The following is a 13,254-nucleotide window of genomic DNA, read 5'->3' on the forward strand; positions in this document are numbered from 1 at the left end:
ATGAGTTGTACAAGCATTATCGTATTCCAGTTTTAAGACATTACCATCACCCCCATAAGATTCCTCGTATCCTATTTACAGTTAATCTCTATTTCTACTCCCAGTCCCAGTCCACCACTGGTCTACTTTCTGTCTCTACAGATTTGCCTATTCTGGACATTTCATGCAAATGAAATTATATAGCATGTGGTCTTTTGTGTCTGGCCTCTTTTACTTAACATAATGCATCTGAGGTTCATCTATTTTGTAATATGATCAGTTGTTCACTCTTTTTTTCACTGAAAAATAGTAATATTCCATTGCTGGATATACCACATTCTGTTTATAATTTCATGAGTTTCTAGACATTTGAGTTGTTTCCAATATTGAACTATTATGAGTATTGCTGCTATGAAGATTCACATACAAATCTTTCTCTAGAGACATGTTTTTATTTCTTGTGGAAGAGTCCTAGGAGTGAAATTGCTGGGTCCTATGGTAAGTTTATACTAAACTTTTAAAATTTCTTTTTTGCAATTTTTAATGGCACAAAATTAAAGCTGTTAAACATAGAATTACTATATGGCCCAATGATTCCACCCCTAGGTATATACCCAAAATAATCGAAAACAGGTGCTCCGAGGAAAACTCCTTTATGGCCGTTCATAGTAGCACTATTCACAATAGCCAGAAGGTGGAAACAACCCAATGTGCATCAACTTTTGGATAAACAAAATGTAGTACAAGATACAATACAATGGAATACTATTCAGCCATAAAATTGCAAAGTTCTGATCATGCTACCACATGGAAGAACACTGAAAAGATTATGCTAAGTGAAAGAAGCTGGACACAAAAGGTCACATATTGTATGATTCCATTTATATGAAATATCCAGAAAAGGCAAATTCATAGGGACAGAAAGCAGGTTAGGAATTGCTAACGGAGGAAAGGAGGGGAGGAAGGGGAGTCATTGCCTGATGGTTTGGGGTTTTCTTTTGGAGAGATGAAAAGTTTCTGTAATTACATTGTGGTGATGGTTGCACAACACTGTGAATGTACGTAATGTCATTGACTTGTACACTTTCAAATGGTTAAAATCATAAATGTTATGTTTATTTTACCACAATAAAAAAGTTAAAGCTTTATATGATCCACAAACTGAAAATTCTAAAATCCACATGAATAGAGTAGACCGATTTGCTTTGGTACACTGCTCCTGGAGAGTCAGAATGTCCAGGGAAATTATCTTTTCTTGGAATCAGTTAATCATCCTCATTGTCATCATAGCTCATTAAATCTGTGTCTACTCTGTTCTTACAGTGGTCTGAGGGCTTCACAGAAAATTATCTCTCATTTTCATAGTATTCCAATGAGGCGGGCATTACTAGCCCTAATTTTCAAGATTAAGAAATAGAAGCCCTAAAAAGTTAATATATCCATAGTTACAGAGTTAGTATATGTTGGAACTGGAATTCAAGAGACATTCTCTTTTGTTCTAAAGCCTATGGATTTTATACTGTATTTTGTTCTTCCAAAATTGTTTGAGCATATACTAGCTGGAAGGCACCATGCACAAAAGAATAGGAAAACAAAGCATTATTATTGGAGAAGGCAGAAGATCCTTCTCCAATAATAATGGAAAAGGGACTCTATTATTGGAAACCTCAGTGTTTTAGGAAATTCATGTTGTGTTTAATGCTAGTGGACCCTTGGGTAAGCTGGAGCAGTGACCATAATTTATCCCATATTGTAATATGACAGTTCCTTGCTCAATATATGCTTGCTCTAAGCAGATTTCAAATATTCTGGCTTGCTTCCAGGAAGAACACAGAGCTTGTAATTTCAATTACATGGCATTTCAAGTAGAACCATGTCCTAATACTGGGTGGAGGGATTAGAGTTGACTGCCAGGACAACAACAAGGTTCAGAGGAGGATTATTGTTTTTAGATCATTTTAAGGACCAAGTGGACCAGCTTACCACTGTGCTTGAAAACATCACAAAGGCTAAAGGACTTAGTACTTGGCGAACCTTATTAGAAAAATGTAGATTGTGTGAAGTGGTTGTATACAGGGTCTCACTGGAAAGCTAAAACTTTTGCATTTCACATTGTGTTGAGGGGTTAAAGGACTGAATTACAATTAGTCTCCGAAACTATGGGTTAGGATTTGTTTGATATAAAGGTGTAACAACAGCTGTTAGAAATATTTGGCTGTATTAAAGGAAACAAACAAACAAAAATCTTCAAGCCTGAATAGATAGATAATAAGAGGATAGAACGGATGTATTAATTATTTTGTTATGACATTGCTTTCTGAAATTATTAGTAAAATTTACATTGGATTAAAATTTTAAAAATAAAAAAATTTGTTCTGTTAATTTAAAAAATTAATCATATTACAAATAATTTCTTAAAATCTCATATAAATTCAGGTATATCACAAGGTCAAATCACAAGATAAAAGTCTGAGAGCTCATTATGTTTGAGTTAATTGCAGTCCCAACTTCACAGGCTCAAAGGATACGGAGAACCCTAATAGCAGTTCCATTCTCAAACATCTGCTTTGAGATCCTCCAACTTTTCCTCAACTTCTCCAGGCTAAAGGAAGCTAAGACCTCAAGATGAAGAACATACCTCTGTTAAACTTGTGAGAGAGCTCTTTCTTATTTAGAGTGATCAAAATTTAGTACCTTTTACCTTCCACAGGTGGTGTTGATGTCTCATTAAATTCAGCTTCCCTCCCTTTGGAGTCCATGAACAAACAATCCCTCAAAACCTTTTAAACTATTTCCCTGGCAAGGCTTATAACTGTGAGTCCAGCCTTGTCATCTAAGATGCTCCCTTCCTTCGACCAGATTGTCAGAAGTAGCATTTTGAGCATGTGCTGGAGCTGGCTCACAGTGGCTCCCCGGAGCTGGTAGTGCCATCTTTCCCAACTCTGTGGACAGTGACATCACATTGGCAGCTTGAAATCAGCCCTGCTGGAATATTTAAACTACAGAAATCAGCAAATGCTGCATACTAAGAGCCTTAATTTTTCCTCTAGAGAACTGACTCTGAAACTTCTACCAGCACATCACTGATACTAAGAATCCGGGTAGAAATACAGAGAATGATGCTGTAGAAACTGACAGGTCACTTCTTCTGGGTATCACTGGCAAAACTTATTGTGGATGCACGGCTGGGGCTCCCAGGCCTGTCTCCCAGGAACTTGTATCCTTCTAGAGAATTCCACAGAGCTAAGTATATGAGATGTGATCAGGATTTTTCAAATTTAATTAAAGTGGAGGAATTTTCTTCCATTCTTCCATAAAATATCAATGAGATGCCATATTCTGTGGATCAGAGACGGACTGGTTGAGGGGAAAATATTTCTAATTTCAACGTTATGTGGTATGTTTAGACCAGCCATTTCTTTTTAGCTAGCTTTGAATTATGGGTGTGTTTTTTTAATTAATATCAGGAAACTCCCCATAAATTTGTAGATAGTTTTTTGTTTCCTTGAGAAGAGTATGGCTCCAATTCCCTACCAATCCACCAAACAATGCTGATTTTTTAAAAAATGATAGATAGTATCTTATAAAGCTCTGTACTGCTATGAATTATTTTGTTCTTCAAGGAATGCTTAAAGGAAAATGACAAATAGCATATTTCTGGTCATAACATTGGAATATTGAAAACATACAGAGCAAATGATCAGTATTTTATAAAAAATGAGCACCCTTGGATCATATAGATGTGCTTGTGAACACTGAGCAAGTGCCCAGTTCCGTTAATCAACTAGATGTATTTATTAAGTTATTAATATGGCCCCTCTCACCACACTCATTGCATAAACTTCAGAGAAGAAAGGTAGAAAGTGAAATGGTTTTAACCCTCGAGACATTCTGATTCTCTTAGGAGGATTATCTAAATACACCAAGATGAAAGGTGTTGAGTAAATTGTATAATACAGACTGAATACATAACATCAGTTTAGAGGCAGGAGAGCCTCCCAGAGGTTCGAAGAGTTAGATTCAATGTCAGTCGAGGATTGAACTTGGTCTTTGTGCCACAGAAGTCATTTCTGATCACTTGTTTTACTATTTGACATAGTACCTCTGCAAAGAGGAAGTGTAAAGAAGATAGACAACTGCGAGCCTCAGGTGCTTTGACATGACCCTCCTTTAGAACTTTGCAGATGCAGATTCCATATGACTCAGATAGGCCCAGTCCCACGAATTATACTTTCAAATTCTTTTTTTGTTTCTTTTTTAGAATATGGTTTCTAACATGATAAAGAGGATTCTGATGTGTCAATAACATGCTGCATATTGTGGAAATTGACTACTAACTTTGCTCTGTCATGCGTGGCCCTTCCATGACATTTCTGGAGAGGAACAGTCATGGTCAGTGGTGCCAAGCTTTTCTGTGGCTGCTACAGGGATCAAGCCAGCTCCCGTCAGAAGAAGGAAGCCCTGAAAACAAGCCCCCTACATTCTGTACAGGTTCCCATTTCTGTGGTTGATGTCTAGTATGTTCTTGCAAGCAATTCTGTGCATGTATTAATTTTTTTTTAATTACTTGGAAACAATGGCAAGAGTAATTTGGTTAAACAAAGTGCCTAAAAATATAGAGCGACATGGATCTTTTTATGCTATGGGCAAAAACAAACTAATAAATCATACCGTAAACTAATAACACATACCGTTGACCTTAGAAATGGAAAAGTATATCCTGAAAGTGTTACTTTTACATTTTTTTTCCCCTAAAGCTATGTTAAATTGCTACCTTAGTTCAAAGTGGGGAAAAGAAGGCAAAACCTGCCACCAGGAGTAAAGTTGACAAGTATATTCTTTCATGATTACTTTGTATTAAGGTGTAAAATTCCTTTTCCATGTAAACAAGGCTTTTAAAAATCTGGGAAGGAATGTTAAACAGCAGGTGAAGGTTGGAACCTTGAGGCCAAAGAAGACGTTAAGTAAACGTAACCCACCCAAATTACCTTGAAACTTGACTAAATCTAGAGCCTGGAAAAGAATTCCAAAGTCCCTCCTGATCATAGTGAATTAATGTCAGAATTAAGTGAAGCTGTACTATTTGCACAGAGAACCTCTGGGATTTTTAAGAAGATGGAAATGCAAAGACAACTCTAATAGGCTCTATCTTTGAAATTCTTCTTTAGAAACTTTTAAGGAGAAATGAATGTCATAGTCCATCAAGCATGGAAGAAGTATATATTGAAATATTTACACAAAAAGTCTAGTTTTACGCAAAAGCCAAGATCTCTCAGGGCACCTGTACTATGTGTATATCTATGTAATTTGTCTAGCCATAGGATAGTCACATCAAAACACTTTTCAATAGTTACTTAACCTTTAGTTAACAAATAGTACTTAATTTTTTTTTTTTTTTTTGTATTCCAAATCTTCTTGGAAATATTTAAGCTCTTAGGAGATTTCTGAACTTTGTATAAAACTGAAAATTTGAGGAGGGAGGGTATAGCTCAGTGGTAGAGCGTGTGCCTCACATGCATGAGGTCCTGGGTTCAATCCCCAATACCTCCCTCAAAAAGTATAAATAAATAAATAAACCTAATTACCTCCCCCCGCCAAAAAAAACCTAAAAAGAAAATTCGATAACACAACTAGAATGCATTTTTTTGTTGCTCATTCCAATGAAATGATGTGTGCTGTGTCATTATAAATATTCACATTGTTTCAAATGTCTTCCTCACAACTTGCAGTAAGTATATCTTACTAGGCATGTGTAAGGGATATTTCTAGAAAATAACAGAATCAGTCAGGGTCACTGACTTCAAAGTAGAGCCCAGGTTCAACCTTGAAAGAACTGTCATGATTTCACTGTCAAAGGAAAGTTGTATTCCAGATTAGTGAGGTCTTCTATTGAGAATTAATTCGATTAGAAACTAACTTATTCTATTTTGAAAAGTGTAATTCTACTAAATTTCTAGCCTGCCGTTCATTCACTCATTATCATTCATAAATCATTGATGTATTCATGTCAATGTTCATAACAATATCCCCAAATATTTGCTAAGCATTTGTGCTGGGCGTTCTGCCAAGTGTGCAGTGCTGAGGGGAGGGGCATGGTAATTCTGATTCTAAATTGAGTCCTGAAGGATGAAGAGAGGGTATCTATGCTTAATGGAAAATAATTCTTTTAAAGTAGGAAAATTTAAATGTCATCTTAGTTAAGTACTCTGTATTTTTTTTTTTGGTTTCGGTTTGTTTTTTAAGTTCACTGATGTGTTCATTGGAAGGATAGTAAGGAATGTTAAGCTAAATGGGACTAGTTTGGGGGTGAATCTGCACACCACAACAATCTACATGCTCTATCTATAAATAAATATCCTCATCAGACTCTTGATTAACTCAAATGGTGTTGATTGATATGATTTTGAACAGGACTAGCTTGTTTCTTTGTGAAAATCCAGAGTCTTCACATACGGGTATTTCTTCCTATAGATGAAAGAGAACTCATACTTAGTTAAACACAGTTGACAGAAGGCTTAATAGATGATTTACACACAGACTGATCAGATGCATACCGAGTATACTATTCACACATTGAAACAATTCTCCCATCATAACATGAATAATGAGCATCGTATCAGTGTACTTGCATTCCACAGTCAAAATGTTAGAGTGGAAATAAATTTAGTTCCATTTCAGTCTTGCTGTGCAACTGATAAAAAGTGAACTTTTATTATTTATATATTATCTGTTATTGCACTTTTCTTATAATCAAGGTCTTTCAAGCCAGCTTTGAAAATGAAGATTGAACCCTGTACCATCGATAGGAAAGTTCTGTAACTTCTGTGTCCCTTCAAAGTATCTACTGTTAAGCTCAGGAGACAGTGGGGCAAGGATGCTCCTTAACCAGTTCATGTTAACAAGTTTGCTAGGTTAAAAATAAAAATACTGCCTGCATTGAATTTTATGATGAGTCTGTGCAAAGTTTTCCAAATTTAAATATAGACCAAGCCAAATCTTATATTTGTTCCAAGAACTAAAGACAGTGTGCAATGGGTAGACCTTGGACTCCAGAGTTCTACAGCCCAAGGTCATATCTGACTTCAGTGTCTTTAGCTCTGAGATACTAGGCAAGTAATATGGCCTCTCTGAACTGAGTATTTTCACTCATAAAACCGACGTTCTACATATGCAGGAAGGATGAGCTGAGGCTATTTATATGTCAGATACTAAAAACGGTAACTGCGGAACTTGTTCACAGTTGCTCCAGATTATCTTGGGTTCTTGGATGGAAATAGCCCAACAGAGTATCATTCAGTCGATCAGCAGATGTTTACAGGTGTCTGCTGGATGCCTAGCACTCTGATCGCACTGGGGACGCATCTGTGAGGAGGTTCAGCCTTCATCCTTTGGGGGGCTTCTGGTCTGTTCACCGAGTCACAAAATGAAGGGCGCTGTGGCCAGCCTGTGACGGCAGCAGGAGAAGTCACGGAGGCAGGGGTCTCGTAGGAACAATAAAACGGGCTTGCCTCCCCTCTGATGCCCCATGTAGATTTATTTGATTTTTTTTCCTGTTGGCTTACTGGTTTTTGGTAACCCCAGCCTTTGTATCATAGCAGCAGATTTCCAAGCTAACCTAGAGTCCAGATGGCAATACAGCATGGGTCTTTTATGAAGTTGAATTCAAGCCACACTCCTTAGTCAGCAGTTGACGTGGCTGCGACTGTCAGGCTGGAGTGTCTTCTCCCGAAGCAAGTGATATATGAATATATTTACATTAGTTCCATGAATCCAGGGAGTGTAGCGTCATTATTAAGAACTATCTGTCTTTAACTGAGCTTTTCAAGTCTGCTAACTTTCTCCCAGATTCAGGCAGGAAGAGTTATAAGGGACGGTGGCGGCTTGCTGTCTGCACGGGGGCCTGGGGGCCCCTCACAGCCGCGCGTCTCTTCACCCCGAGCAGAGACTGTAGAACGTGCAGATTATTCCTAGACTTCTTGTGCTAGTCTTACAGGCTCACCCGATTAAATAAGAAATATAGTAAGTAGGCTTCCTTAGCAAACGGTCATGGCTTTCCTCAAAGGTGGAAAACTGTTCTAAACTCAGCCGTAAAGGCTGTGAGACTTACATTTGCTTTTCCTGCGACTATTCTTAGAAACACTAGCACAGCTATCATCTTGCAGGCATTCCATACAGTAGTGCTGAAAATAAAAATTAATTATTTTAGCTTTACCTGTTTGCATTTCCAAGAATGCCAGAGCTTTTGAAGAAAGCAGTGTTTTAAAAATTCTATATAGACACATATACACGTACATATCACACAGTCTGTTTTTCTCTGAACCGTTCTAGCCAAATATTTGCATATGTGTAGCCAAATTCACATTTTTCTACCCATTATATACATAGCCATTTTACTTAAGGGAGGAAAAATATTAAATTATTGGACAAATTTAAAATTAACATCTACCAACTTTACAAGAAAATACTGCCCCTTCACTTAATCGAAAACAACCAAGGAGGATCTCGCCTGCCTTCACGCAGAAGGAGTGAAAACTAGAAACGTGTAATTTTGAATTTTCTTGTTGCTCCACATGTGCACCATTAGCTCCGCTGTCTTGATCTCTCCCAGCGTGGGGCCTCAGTAGCCAGTCTGCCAGAAGTGAGAGCTCCCCAACATTAAACTCTCAAGAGACCCCTTTTCTTCATTATTCAGGCACCACTGTCCAAAGCAAAGCTAACCATTGAAGACTTTCCTACCTCATTGTCCTGCATTAGATGCAGCAGGCTTATGAGAGTGGACAACAAAAGTCTGTCTAACTATCCCCATAGTACCAATCTGCCTCAGTTTAGATGCCCGACTTTGGAACTTCAGGAAGAGATCAAGTTTCCTAAGGGGAGGAAATGGAACGGAAGTTCAGCACAAGAAGAATATAAGGCAACTTTTCCCTCAACGAGGAACTCCTACCACCTGATCTTGCCCCCACGATTTCAGACAGCAGCTCTCTCCTAAAACTGCCTGCTCCCATCTATATTTTAATACTGCTCTAGAACAATGCCTCCTCATTTTGAGAGAAAAATCCATCTCCATGAAACTTTTATCTATATGCCCTAATTTTGCTCTCTGGAACAAGAAAGAACTCTAATTTCCTCTCCATCTTTTAAATCTTCAGGTAGTTAAATATCTCAGTTCATTTTTTTCTTTAAGTCTTCTGTCCTGATGAAAAACGAACAACGTCTTCCATCCTCCCTCATGTGACGCTTTTTCTACACCTCTCTCCATTTTAATCACCTCCGCTTCCAACACACTGAACTCCAGTACAATACTCTGACTTGATCAGCAATGCACGGGTCAGCTGCTAACAGCCTGGAGGAGCTCCTTGTGCTTTCAAGAATGATGCCTACTATTGAAATAGATTTTCCAGTAGCTTCCGCTGCGTTGCTGGTACACACTGGAGTCCTAGTCACCTAAAGTTCCCTTCTTTTTTTTTTTTTTTTATATGAACTGCTATCTGGCTGTGTTTCTATAATTCTATATTTATGTGTTTCTGTTTCTTACAGCATGGTAGAGTATTTTACAATCAATTTCATTGGGTTAGTTTCAGCTTCTTGAAAATTTGAAAAATTTGAAAATTTATTGTTGTCATTGTTTTATCTCACTTGCCATCAAAGCTCTTTCTCATGTACAAAAGTGGCCAACATTTGTTTCCACTCACCTCCTTGGCTGGGCCACAGTCTGCTTAATTGTATGTGGCTGTCGGCCCTGGGTCTGGTGCTCTGCCAAAGGAGTGACGAAAAAGTCTCCCAGTATTCTAAGGAAAAACTCCGTGTGGCAGGTGCCTTGATTAGCTTGATTTGTGTTGTCTCTGAGCTTCAAAGGGCATTCTGCAAGAGTTAGAAGAACTGTTTCCTTGGAGACCTGTGATCTTTAAAAATATTGAGGCTGCCTTTTCATGGCTTGGCTTTATTAAATTGATATATTTAACTAACTAGCAATGGCCATAAGATGAGTTACATTTAACTTCTAACCTGCAGTATTGCTATGAGTTTGAGACCAAGCTAAATAGTTTGACTCTGAAGTACATTGTCAAAATGTATCCAGGATTTCAAGTATTTATCTCAATTAATACTGAGAGTGTATAAAATTAGGCTACACATGTTAAAAGAATTATTTTTTTCTCTTAAAATTTCTGGCTTTTAGATTCGCAGACCTGGCAGGAAATCTTTTTGGCTCCTCTGCCTCTGATCCTAGCTGTTTTCACAAAATGCAAACACATGCAAAAACATTGTAATAAACCTCAATGTTCAGTCATGTTCAGTAAGACTTCAAAAGATGTTTGCTTTGAACTTGGTTCTAAAGATGGGCATACCTTCATGAGAATGGAAGATATCTTCTTACCCTCTATGATGTGGTCTGGCCCTTTTCAGGGGCCCAAAGTTAGCTTTGTTCTGTAAGGCACATTAAATTCACTTTTTTGGACTAGGAATTAACATAGAAATTTCTTCCTGTAGAACATCTTGGGGCTGTAGTTCCCAGAGGGGCAACGGTTTTAGACCATAAAGGAAAAACTGTACTGCATCAAAGATACTTGGGACACCATCATGAGTTCCACACTCTGTGCCCTGTCTTTGATTCAATGCATTGTGGTTCGTAAGGTTGTTGGATGTTAGGTGATCCATGTAAACGCTGATACCACTCCGTGGTTTACAAAAATGTGAGACTAGGCTGACGGGGCGGAGTACACCCTTTTTATTGTTAGCAGAGTACAATTTAGAGATACCTTCAGTACACAGATTTCTCCACATCTTTTCCTACTTTGTTTCCTTTCCAAGTTTTATCCAGCTTCCCTGATAATCACGGTGCAAAGCACACTGCTGGGGAGAAACCTGCCACTGAGCTCTGCTCAGATGGACCGACCACTGTGGCTGCCGGGCGCGGAGATCTCTTTTTCTGGGTCTCTGGATCTCACTCCTTTACTGCGACTTATATTCTACCTTGAGTTTATTATTTTTCATCTGTGTTTTGGAGCCATTATCCAGCTCCAACCAAACATAGTCCATTTTTCAAATGTCTTTGTCTAGTTCATATTTAGACTATATTTTCTGTGGCTTCTAATTAGATCTAAAATGTGACATTTCTCCCCCTTGCCACTAGAATCTCCCTGCTTCTGCCATTTCTGAACTATTCAAAACTTCTGCACAAAGTCTTTGTCCTTCTATGCTTCTAACCGCTTCTACTATCTTTTTGATTATTTAGCACCTTAAATTAGAAGTTTGTGCCTTTTGTAAGGATCCTTATTCATCCTATAAGTATTTTGGAGTGATTTTTCAATACCAAGTCCTGCACTGAATATTATGGACGTTCAAGAGATAGTTGTGTTTGCTGCCCAGACAGCTTTGATGGTATCCTCAGAGCAGTCCAAGGCTGTACCCCTCTGCCTAGGAGGAGTTCATGAGATCACGTTCACGTGTGCACCTGGAGCCTGACCATGTGCTAAGTACCAGGGTTCTGGAATCTGCTGCCCAGATGACCCCAAGCCCACCCCCTGGACCTGCATGGGCCTCTTTCCCAACTCGGTCCTTCCCAAGAGCTCAATTCGAGGCCTGAGGAGTGGGCAGGAGGCAGATGTTGTGGGAGGGTGTAAATTAGCTTCGCGACGGGGCAGGGATCCCCACCTGTGCGCTAAACAAAGACCCTTGCGGCACAGTACAGGGCGTAGGGGATGAGAAGGGCACAAAGAAATGAGGGCGGGGCCCGTGCTGCTTTCCTGCCCTCCCTTTTCTGCCAAGCTGTGGTGCAGAACTTGAGGGAATATGAGAATTCTGAATCTGAAGCTGGCCTGCCAAGTTTGATCAAAAGAGAACAGATTACATGCAATAATTTGTTGGCAAGTGTGGGCCTGTGTGACCTCTTGCTTCAGGCCCCGCAAATGTTAAGGGTGGGTCTGTGGACCTGACAATGTAAGAGTGACTATTTTAGGCCAAGGCAGTCAGCTTGGAGGTGATTCAGTGTGACTGGAGTGTTGGGAGGGTCTGGGGTTGAAGAGGGAGCAGTGGTCAGGAACAGAGTCTTGTGAAGGATGCTGTCTTACTCCGTTTTCTCAACAATCCATTTCTCTCGACTTGTGTCATTTGCTTCTTTCTACTTCTGATGTCCTAGACTTTTTAAAGTCCCTTTTATCTCACCTTCAGTCTCAACCTTCCATTTTCCCTTGAATTTACTAGTGAAAATTTATTTGTATGTGAAGCTATTCAGCAATTACCTGTCATTGAAAGTGCACAATTCTTTTAAAGGAAGTGACACAAAAATAAGAACAGATACATTAAAAAGTAGCATCTGATTTCCCCAGTCGGGTTTCCTTCCCAGCTATATTCTTAAAGAAAAACACATCCCTGATTTTCCTACCTTACATGCTGTGAGGTTGGTTTTCTCTTTCATTTGCTAAAAATCTCCTAACACTAGTACTGATACTTCCTACCCTGATTACCTGATTCACAGTGATGACAGCCAGGGTTTTAGCCTGGTCTTCCCCGCCTTTCAGACATTACTTCGTTTTAATCCTCACAATGACGCATGAGGCACATGGTGTTATCACCACTTACAGATGAGGAAGTTGAGACCCAGGGAAGTTACGTAACTTGCACTTGAGCATAAGTGGCAGAACCTTGGTCTGAACTCATATTTGCTTGACTCTAAAACCTTTGCACTCTTGACTCTTTAGGACATCACCATCTTTTGCCACGTTCGGACAATACGTAGAGTCAAGGCCAAGTCTTAGTCCAGTGACCAGCTCACACTAAACTCGTATTAAACAGAAGAAATACTGTAGTCTGTGACACACACGCTAGTGGGAATTACCTTTTCAAATTACCCTAGAGACTACAGGTAAAACTTCTTTTAGTCACTGTGATACTCTGAGTAGGTTAAAGACCTCCTTTGTCTTCCCCTCTGAGTTAGTTCTCTTATTTATTTAGAGGTCACTTCTTTTTCTTGGAAAATTGCTCATGCTTCTATGCACTTCCCCCAAGCATGTCACACCACTCCTAGTGACACTGTTTATGACGTCAGCTGCCAAGTTTGTGACAGGCTAGATAATGTTAATTCATACATTTTATTTGTTTGGTTTGAACCTTAATTCTGCAGATAGCATTCTCTTTGGACCACTTAAGGATCAATTAAAAAACAGAAATTAGCCCTTCTCAAATGAATGTGTTAAGGATTAAAAATATGCTTTTAAGGTACATGTGCATTATACTACCTGCATTTATTTACAAGTCAGTGAAAAGGAATTTTTCTTA

The 13,254-nt window shown here is 38.9% G+C and overlaps 1 protein-coding gene and 1 non-coding gene across 2 annotated transcripts in view; both read left to right on the plus strand.

Annotated features, from left to right (window-relative positions):
• Positions 1-13,254, plus strand: part of C30H8orf34 (chromosome 30 C8orf34 homolog) — a 237,919-nt gene that overhangs the window by 195,875 nt on the left and 28,790 nt on the right.
• Positions 5,457-5,529, plus strand: TRNAV-CAC (transfer RNA valine (anticodon CAC)). Its single transcript has one exon. It is a non-coding gene; the product is annotated as a tRNA-Val (tRNA).

Source organism: Camelus dromedarius, chromosome 30 (assembly GCF_036321535.1).
Source record: "Camelus dromedarius isolate mCamDro1 chromosome 30, mCamDro1.pat, whole genome shotgun sequence".
Taxonomy (NCBI): Eukaryota; Metazoa; Chordata; class Mammalia; order Artiodactyla; family Camelidae; genus Camelus; species Camelus dromedarius.